The following is a 10,595-nucleotide window of genomic DNA, read 5'->3' on the forward strand; positions in this document are numbered from 1 at the left end:
AAAGTAAAGAACACAAGAGGAATAAAGAGAAATAATAAAGAACAACAGGATGAATAAAGAACAACAGATATACAAAGAGAAAGATAAGGAAAAACAGAAAGAATAAAGAACAAGAATAAAGAAAAACAGAAATACAAAGAGAAAGATAAGGAAAAACAGAAAGAACAAAGGACAACAGAAAAAGATAGAAAAAGGGAGAGTTAAAGCAGAAAAAACTGAGAACAAGAAAAAAACTAAGAACCAGAAAAAGTTAAGAAAAACAGAAAGGAAAAAGAACAGTATAAAAGGCCCAGAGTGGCGAAACAGAACACAAAAGCGGGTGGGCCAGCCTGAAGAAGGCTAAGAAAAGCCGAAACGTCGCGAGTGGCCCAACCCCAGTGCACTACACCCGCTTAAGGGTAATTTTTTGATCTGGGGGCACCAACACCAGTCCCAATGATGGCCCGTGCACTCAGGTTCCGGCACAGCCGGGCCTGCTCATTTCCTACCACCTAACCCCTAACCCTAACCCTAACCCTAACCCTAACCCCTAACCCCTAACCCAAGTACTGGATCTGAAGCCCAAGTAATCCTAATCCCAGCTAAAACCTAAAGCCTAACCCAAAGTCACATCTCCTTTCTAAATTTACTCCCCAAGTCGGGTTGAGTCCTCCCCAAGCAGGGTCGAGAGTGTAGTATTAAAGCCAAGTCGGCATTGTAGTAGCCCAAAATTCGGAAGAGAAAGAGGTCAGATGTAGGCCAAAAGGAAGGGTAAAGGGCAGAGGTCAAGAGAAGGGAAGAAAAGGATGATGAAAAAGGAAAAGTCAAAGGGGAAAGAGGAGAAGACTGGAAAGGAAGAAAGAAAGAAAAAAGGAAAAATGAGAGCCAAAAAGTCTGGCAGAATTGGAAAAAAGCAAACAGCTAAAAAAAGATATTACAAGAAAGCCAAAGAAAGCCAAGGAGGCGGGATCAGAGGGGAGAGTATAAATAGGAGCCTCAAACCCAGTGCTCTTCAGTATGCCCTCGCCTGAGGAAGAAGAAACAACTTCGAAACGTCGCGACAAGGGCATACTCATTTAATTTTTTCAATTTTACGTTAGTTTGTTATTTTAGTTTGTTATTTTTGGGGGATTTTATTTCATGTTTTAATTCATGTTTTATTGATTTTCCTTAACAACTCAAATTAGAGAGAACTCAAAACAAAATTAAAAACCACACAGAAAACAAATTGGGATTGAAAACACTTTATTGGAAACAAGCCAAAGTAACGGAAAAATTGGGAACCTGCAAAAAAGAATACCTACCTTTGCAAACCTGTAAAAAAAGAAACATTGGAAACAAGCCAAAGTAACGGAAAAATTGGGAACCTGCAAAAAAAGCATACCTACCTTTGCAAACCTGTAAAAAAAGAAATACTTACCTTTCAAATTAAAAATCAATTATGGAGGTAGAGGGATGTGAGGCTGCGGACCATCGGGGTTGATGGCCCGTGCACGCCCTGTTCCTCCTTCGGGAGGGACAGGTTCTTTTCTTCAACCCTAACCAGCCAGTGCCTCGCTCCGATTGGTCTTTGGGTCTCACTCCTAGTTAAAGCTCAATCTAGCATCTATGCCCTACCCCAGTCATTTGCCCTAACCCTAACCAATTTGTTTATCTCAAATTACCCACCCTAAATTTGGATTTTAGCCCTATTGTATATACCCCCTGATCTAATCTGGCCCTAAACAATTTGAAATTTTGATCCTTAACTCTACTTCTTTCCTGGAAATTAAATCTTAAACCTTACCCAAGTACTGGATCTGAAGCCCAAGTAATCCTAATCCCAGCTAAAACCTAAAGCCTAACCCAAAGTCACATCTCCTTTCTAAATTTACTCCCCAAGTCGGGTTGAGTCCTCCCCAAGCAGGGTCGAGAGTGTAGTATTAAAGCCAAGTCGGCATTGTAGTAGCCCAAAATTCGGAAGAGAAAGAGGTCAGATGTAGGCCAAAAGGAAGGGTAAAGGGCAGAGGTCAAGAGAAGGGAAGAAAAGGATGATGAAAAAGGAAAAGTCAAAGGGGAAAGAGGAGAAGACTGGAAAGGAAGAAAGAAAGAAAAAAGGAAAAATGAGAGCCAAAAAGTCTGGCAGAATTGGAAAAAAGCAAACAGCTAAAAAAAGATATTACAAGAAAGCCAAAGAAAGCCAAGGAGGCGGGATCAGAGGGGAGAGTATAAATAGGAGCCTCAAACCCAGTGCTCTTCAGTATGCCCTCGCCTGAGGAAGAAGAAACAACTTCGAAACGTCGCGACAAGGGCATACTCATTTAATTTTTTCAATTTTACGTTAGTTTGTTATTTTAGTTTGTTATTTTTGGGGGATTTTATTTCATGTTTTAATTCATGTTTTATTGATTTTCCTTAACAACTCAAATTAGAGAGAACTCAAAACAAAATTAAAAACCACACAGAAAACAAATTGGGATTGAAAACACTTTATTGGAAACAAGCCAAAGTAACGGAAAAATTGGGAACCTGCAAAAAAGAATACCTACCTTTGCAAACCTGTAAAAAAAGAAACATTGGAAACAAGCCAAAGTAACGGAAAAATTGGGAACCTGCAAAAAAAGCATACCTACCTTTGCAAACCTGTAAAAAAAGAAATACTTACCTTTCAAATTAAAAATCAATTATGGAGGTAGAGGGATGTGAGGCTGCGGACCATCGGGGTTGATGGCCCGTGCACGCCCTGTTCCTCCTTCGGGAGGGACAGGTTCTTTTCTTCAACCCTAACCAGCCAGTGCCTCGCTCCGATTGGTCTTTGGGTCTCACTCCTAGTTAAAGCTCAATCTAGCATCTATGCCCTACCCCAGTCATTTGCCCTAACCCTAACCAATTTGTTTATCTCAAATTACCCACCCTAAATTTGGATTTTAGCCCTATTGTATATACCCCCTGATCTAATCTGGCCCTAAACAATTTGAAATTTTGATCCTTAACTCTACTTCTTTCCTGGAAATTAAATCTTAAACCTTACCCAAGTACTGGATCTGAAGCCCAAGTAATCCTAATCCCAGCTAAAACCTAAAGCCTAACCCAAAGTCACATCTCCTTTCTAAATTTACTCCCCAAGTCGGGTTGAGTCCTCCCCAAGCAGGGTCGAGAGTGTAGTATTAAAGCCAAGTCGGCATTGTAGTAGCCCAAAATTCGGAAGAGAAAGAGGTCAGATGTAGGCCAAAAGGAAGGGTAAAGGGCAGAGGTCAAGAGAAGGGAAGAAAAGGATGATGAAAAAGGAAAAGTCAAAGGGGAAAGAGGAGAAGACTGGAAAGGAAGAAAGAAAGAAAAAAGGAAAAATGAGAGCCAAAAAGTCTGGCAGAATTGGAAAAAAGCAAACAGCTAAAAAAAGATATTACAAGAAAGCCAAAGAAAGCCAAGGAGGCGGGATCAGAGGGGAGAGTATAAATAGGAGCCTCAAACCCAGTGCTCTTCAGTATGCCCTCGCCTGAGGAAGAAGAAACAACTTCGAAACGTCGCGACAAGGGCATACTCATTTAATTTTTTCAATTTTACGTTAGTTTGTTATTTTAGTTTGTTATTTTTGGGGGATTTTATTTCATGTTTTAATTCATGTTTTATTGATTTTCCTTAACAACTCAAATTAGAGAGAACTCAAAACAAAATTAAAAACCACACAGAAAACAAATTGGGATTGAAAACACTTTATTGGAAACAAGCCAAAGTAACGGAAAAATTGGGAACCTGCAAAAAAGAATACCTACCTTTGCAAACCTGTAAAAAAAGAAACATTGGAAACAAGCCAAAGTAACGGAAAAATTGGGAACCTGCAAAAAAAGCATACCTACCTTTGCAAACCTGTAAAAAAAGAAATACTTACCTTTCAAATTAAAAATCAATTATGGAGGTAGAGGGATGTGAGGCTGCGGACCATCGGGGTTGATGGCCCGTGCACGCCCTGTTCCTCCTTCGGGAGGGACAGGTTCTTTTCTTCAACCCTAACCAGCCAGTGCCTCGCTCCGATTGGTCTTTGGGTCTCACTCCTAGTTAAAGCTCAATCTAGCATCTATGCCCTACCCCAGTCATTTGCCCTAACCCTAACCAATTTGTTTATCTCAAATTACCCACCCTAAATTTGGATTTTAGCCCTATTGTATATACCCCCTGATCTAATCTGGCCCTAAACAATTTGAAATTTTGATCCTTAACTCTACTTCTTTCCTGGAAATTAAATCTTAAACCTTACCCAAGTACTGGATCTGAAGCCCAAGTAATCCTAATCCCAGCTAAAACCTAAAGCCTAACCCAAAGTCACATCTCCTTTCTAAATTTACTCCCCAAGTCGGGTTGAGTCCTCCCCAAGCAGGGTCGAGAGTGTAGTATTAAAGCCAAGTCGGCATTGTAGTAGCCCAAAATTCGGAAGAGAAAGAGGTCAGATGTAGGCCAAAAGGAAGGGTAAAGGGCAGAGGTCAAGAGAAGGGAAGAAAAGGATGATGAAAAAGGAAAAGTCAAAGGGGAAAGAGGAGAAGACTGGAAAGGAAGAAAGAAAGAAAAAAGGAAAAATGAGAGCCAAAAAGTCTGGCAGAATTGGAAAAAAGCAAACAGCTAAAAAAAGATATTACAAGAAAGCCAAAGAAAGCCAAGGAGGCGGGATCAGAGGGGAGAGTATAAATAGGAGCCTCAAACCCAGTGCTCTTCAGTATGCCCTCGCCTGAGGAAGAAGAAACAACTTCGAAACGTCGCGACAAGGGCATACTCATTTAATTTTTTCAATTTTACGTTAGTTTGTTATTTTAGTTTGTTATTTTTGGGGGATTTTATTTCATGTTTTAATTCATGTTTTATTGATTTTCCTTAACAACTCAAATTAGAGAGAACTCAAAACAAAATTAAAAACCACACAGAAAACAAATTGGGATTGAAAACACTTTATTGGAAACAAGCCAAAGTAACGGAAAAATTGGGAACCTGCAAAAAAGAATACCTACCTTTGCAAACCTGTAAAAAAAGAAACATTGGAAACAAGCCAAAGTAACGGAAAAATTGGGAACCTGCAAAAAAAGCATACCTACCTTTGCAAACCTGTAAAAAAAGAAATACTTACCTTTCAAATTAAAAATCAATTATGGAGGTAGAGGGATGTGAGGCTGCGGACCATCGGGGTTGATGGCCCGTGCACGCCCTGTTCCTCCTTCGGGAGGGACAGGTTCTTTTCTTCAACCCTAACCAGCCAGTGCCTCGCTCCGATTGGTCTTTGGGTCTCACTCCTAGTTAAAGCTCAATCTAGCATCTATGCCCTACCCCAGTCATTTGCCCTAACCCTAACCAATTTGTTTATCTCAAATTACCCACCCTAAATTTGGATTTTAGCCCTATTGTATATACCCCCTGATCTAATCTGGCCCTAAACAATTTGAAATTTTGATCCTTAACTCTACTTCTTTCCTGGAAATTAAATCTTAAACCTTACCCAAGTACTGGATCTGAAGCCCAAGTAATCCTAATCCCAGCTAAAACCTAAAGCCTAACCCAAAGTCACATCTCCTTTCTAAATTTACTCCCCAAGTCGGGTTGAGTCCTCCCCAAGCAGGGTCGAGAGTGTAGTATTAAAGCCAAGTCGGCATTGTAGTAGCCCAAAATTCGGAAGAGAAAGAGGTCAGATGTAGGCCAAAAGGAAGGGTAAAGGGCAGAGGTCAAGAGAAGGGAAGAAAAGGATGATGAAAAAGGAAAAGTCAAAGGGGAAAGAGGAGAAGACTGGAAAGGAAGAAAGAAAGAAAAAAGGAAAAATGAGAGCCAAAAAGTCTGGCAGAATTGGAAAAAAGCAAACAGCTAAAAAAAGATATTACAAGAAAGCCAAAGAAAGCCAAGGAGGCGGGATCAGAGGGGAGAGTATAAATAGGAGCCTCAAACCCAGTGCTCTTCAGTATGCCCTCGCCTGAGGAAGAAGAAACAACTTCGAAACGTCGCGACAAGGGCATACTCATTTAATTTTTTCAATTTTACGTTAGTTTGTTATTTTAGTTTGTTATTTTTGGGGGATTTTATTTCATGTTTTAATTCATGTTTTATTGATTTTCCTTAACAACTCAAATTAGAGAGAACTCAAAACAAAATTAAAAACCACACAGAAAACAAATTGGGATTGAAAACACTTTATTGGAAACAAGCCAAAGTAACGGAAAAATTGGGAACCTGCAAAAAAGAATACCTACCTTTGCAAACCTGTAAAAAAAGAAACATTGGAAACAAGCCAAAGTAACGGAAAAATTGGGAACCTGCAAAAAAAGCATACCTACCTTTGCAAACCTGTAAAAAAAGAAATACTTACCTTTCAAATTAAAAATCAATTATGGAGGTAGAGGGATGTGAGGCTGCGGACCATCGGGGTTGATGGCCCGTGCACGCCCTGTTCCTCCTTCGGGAGGGACAGGTTCTTTTCTTCAACCCTAACCCCTAACCCTAACCCTAACCCTAACCCCCTAACCCTAACCCCTAACCCCACAGGACGGGATGTCTAAAAGGAAGGGGGTGCCATTTAAAGAAGTAAGAATAAAGAAAAGAACATCAGAAAAATAAAGAGAAAGAATAAAGAGCAAGAAAAAGAATAAAGAACAAGAGAAAAACTAAAGAACAACAGAAATACAAAGAGAAAGATAAAGAAAAACAGAAAGAATAAAGAACAAAAGAAAGAATAAAGCACAAACAGAAATACAAAGAGAAAGATAAAGAAAAACAGAAAGAATAAAGAACAAAAGAAAGAATAAAGCACAAACAGAAATACAAAGAGAAAGATAAAGAAAAACAGAAAGAACAAAGAACAGAAAAAGTTTGAAAAAGGGAGAGCTAAAGCAGAAAAAACTGAGAGTAAAGAAAAAACTAAGAAACAGAAAAAGTTAAGAAAAACAGAAAGGAAAAAGAAAAGTATAAAAGGCCAAGAGTGGCGAAACAGAACACAAAAGCGGGTGGGCCAGCCTGAGGAAGGCTCAAGAGAAGCCGAAACGTCGCGAATGGCCCACCACAGTGCACTACACCCGCTTAGGGTAATTTTTTGATCAGGGGGCACCAATACCAGTCCCATGGATGGACCGTGCACCTAGGTTCCGGCATAGCCGGGCCTATTCTTTCCCCACACCCTAACCAGCCTGTGCCTCCTGGGATTGGTGGTGCCCCTGCCCATTGCCTCTTGTGGGGAGCCCCCCACCCACTACCCTGTCCTTACCCTAACCCCATTGCCCCCCTCCCCCCTCCCCTTCTAGCCCTAACCCTAAGGGACACTTAAAAGCCTAAATAAAGAGAACAAAAGACAAGAAAGTCAGAAAAAACAGTACACAAGGAAAGGATTTACAGGAAGGGGGTGCCATAACAGAAAAATACAGAACACAGGACGGGATGTCTAAAAGGAAGGGGGTGCCATTTAAAGAAGTAAGAATAAAGAAAAGAACATCAGAAAAATAAAGAGAAAGAATAAAGAGCAAGAAAAAGAATAAAGAACAAGAGAAAAACTAAAGAACAACAGAAATACAAAGAGAAAGATAAAGAAAAACAGAAAGAATAAAGAACAAAAGAAAGAATAAAGCACAAACAGAAATACAAAGAGAAAGATAAAGAAAAACAGAAAGAATAAAGAACAAAAGAAAGAATAAAGCACAAACAGAAATACAAAGAGAAAGATAAAGAAAAACAGAAAGAACAAAGAACAGAAAAAGTTTGAAAAAGGGAGAGCTAAAGCAGAAAAAACTGAGAGTAAAGAAAAAACTAAGAAACAGAAAAAGTTAAGAAAAACAGAAAGGAAAAAGAAAAGTATAAAAGGCCAAGAGTGGCGAAACAGAACACAAAAGCGGGTGGGCCAGCCTGAGGAAGGCTCAAGAGAAGCCGAAACGTCGCGAATGGCCCACCACAGTGCACTACACCCGCTTAGGGTAATTTTTTGATCAGGGGGCACCAATACCAGTCCCATGGATGGACCGTGCACCTAGGTTCCGGCATAGCCGGGCCTATTCTTTCCCCACACCCTAACCAGCCTGTGCCTCCTGGGATTGGTGGTGCCCCTGCCCATTGCCTCTTGTGGGGAGCCCCCCACCCACTACCCTGTCCTTACCCTAACCCCATTGCCCCCCTCCCCCCTCCCCTTCTAGCCCTAACCCTAAGGGACACTTAAAAGCCTAAATAAAGAGAACAAAAGACAAGAAAGTCAGAAAAAACAGTACACAAGGAAAGGATTTACAGGAAGGGGGTGCCATAACAGAAAAATACAGAACACAGGACGGGATGTCTAAAAGGAAGGGGGTGCCATTTAAAGAAGTAAGAATAAAGAAAAGAACATCAGAAAAATAAAGAGAAAGAATAAAGAGCAAGAAAAAGAATAAAGAACAAGAGAAAAACTAAAGAACAACAGAAATACAAAGAGAAAGATAAAGAAAAACAGAAAGAATAAAGAACAAAAGAAAGAATAAAGCACAAACAGAAATACAAAGAGAAAGATAAAGAAAAACAGAAAGAATAAAGAACAAAAGAAAGAATAAAGCACAAACAGAAATACAAAGAGAAAGATAAAGAAAAACAGAAAGAACAAAGAACAGAAAAAGTTTGAAAAAGGGAGAGCTAAAGCAGAAAAAACTGAGAGTAAAGAAAAAACTAAGAAACAGAAAAAGTTAAGAAAAACAGAAAGGAAAAAGAAAAGTATAAAAGGCCAAGAGTGGCGAAACAGAACACAAAAGCGGGTGGGCCAGCCTGAGGAAGGCTCAAGAGAAGCCGAAACGTCGCGAATGGCCCACCACAGTGCACTACACCCGCTTAGGGTAATTTTTTGATCAGGGGGCACCAATACCAGTCCCATGGATGGACCGTGCACCTAGGTTCCGGCATAGCCGGGCCTATTCTTTCCCCACACCCTAACCAGCCTGTGCCTCCTGGGATTGGTGGTGCCCCTGCCCATTGCCTCTTGTGGGGAGCCCCCCACCCACTACCCTGTCCTTACCCTAACCCCATTGCCCCCCTCCCCCCTCCCCTTCTAGCCCTAACCCTAAGGGACACTTAAAAGCCTAAATAAAGAGAACAAAAGACAAGAAAGTCAGAAAAAACAGTACACAAGGAAAGGATTTACAGGAAGGGGGTGCCATAACAGAAAAATACAGAACACAGGACGGGATGTCTAAAAGGAAGGGGGTGCCATTTAAAGAAGTAAGAATAAAGAAAAGAACATCAGAAAAATAAAGAGAAAGAATAAAGAGCAAGAAAAAGAATAAAGAACAAGAGAAAAACTAAAGAACAACAGAAATACAAAGAGAAAGATAAAGAAAAACAGAAAGAATAAAGAACAAAAGAAAGAATAAAGCACAAACAGAAATACAAAGAGAAAGATAAAGAAAAACAGAAAGAATAAAGAACAAAAGAAAGAATAAAGCACAAACAGAAATACAAAGAGAAAGATAAAGAAAAACAGAAAGAACAAAGAACAGAAAAAGTTTGAAAAAGGGAGAGCTAAAGCAGAAAAAACTGAGAGTAAAGAAAAAACTAAGAAACAGAAAAAGTTAAGAAAAACAGAAAGGAAAAAGAAAAGTATAAAAGGCCAAGAGTGGCGAAACAGAACACAAAAGCGGGTGGGCCAGCCTGAGGAAGGCTCAAGAGAAGCCGAAACGTCGCGAATGGCCCACCACAGTGCACTACACCCGCTTAGGGTAATTTTTTGATCAGGGGGCACCAATACCAGTCCCATGGATGGACCGTGCACCTAGGTTCCGGCATAGCCGGGCCTATTCTTTCCCCACACCCTAACCAGCCTGTGCCTCCTGGGATTGGTGGTGCCCCTGCCCATTGCCTCTTGTGGGGAGCCCCCCACCCACTACCCTGTCCTTACCCTAACCCCATTGCCCCCCTCCCCCCTCCCCTTCTAGCCCTAACCCTAAGGGACACTTAAAAGCCTAAATAAAGAGAACAAAAGACAAGAAAGTCAGAAAAAACAGTACACAAGGAAAGGATTTACAGGAAGGGGGTGCCATAACAGAAAAATACAGAACACAGGACGGGATGTCTAAAAGGAAGGGGGTGCCATTTAAAGAAGTAAGAATAAAGAAAAGAACATCAGAAAAATAAAGAGAAAGAATAAAGAGCAAGAAAAAGAATAAAGAACAAGAGAAAAACTAAAGAACAACAGAAATACAAAGAGAAAGATAAAGAAAAACAGAAAGAATAAAGAACAAAAGAAAGAATAAAGCACAAACAGAAATACAAAGAGAAAGATAAAGAAAAACAGAAAGAATAAAGAACAAAAGAAAGAATAAAGCACAAACAGAAATACAAAGAGAAAGATAAAGAAAAACAGAAAGAACAAAGAACAGAAAAAGTTTGAAAAAGGGAGAGCTAAAGCAGAAAAAACTGAGAGTAAAGAAAAAACTAAGAAACAGAAAAAGTTAAGAAAAACAGAAAGGAAAAAGAAAAGTATAAAAGGCCAAGAGTGGCGAAACAGAACACAAAAGCGGGTGGGCCAGCCTGAGGAAGGCTCAAGAGAAGCCGAAACGTCGCGAATGGCCCACCACAGTGCACTACACCCGCTTAGGGTAATTTTTTGATCAGGGGGCACCAATACCAGTCCCATGGATGGACCGTGCACCTAGGTTCCGGCATAGCCG

The 10,595-nt window shown here is 40.3% G+C and overlaps 1 long non-coding RNA gene across 1 annotated transcript; it reads right to left on the minus strand.

The window, feature by feature from the left end:
- Window positions 1-613: 613 nt before the first annotated feature.
- Window positions 614-6,460, minus strand: LOC145420168 (uncharacterized). Its single transcript, XR_013901472.1, has 2 exons — window positions 6,243-6,460; window positions 614-6,159 (listed from the first exon to the last, which is right to left on the minus strand). It is a non-coding gene; the product is annotated as an uncharacterized LOC145420168 (long non-coding RNA).
- Window positions 6,461-10,595: the final 4,135 nt, after the last annotated feature.

The sequence above is a fragment of the Astatotilapia calliptera genome, chromosome 14, assembly GCF_964374335.1.
Source record: "Astatotilapia calliptera chromosome 14, fAstCal68.1, whole genome shotgun sequence".
Taxonomy (NCBI): domain Eukaryota; kingdom Metazoa; phylum Chordata; class Actinopteri; order Cichliformes; family Cichlidae; genus Astatotilapia; species Astatotilapia calliptera.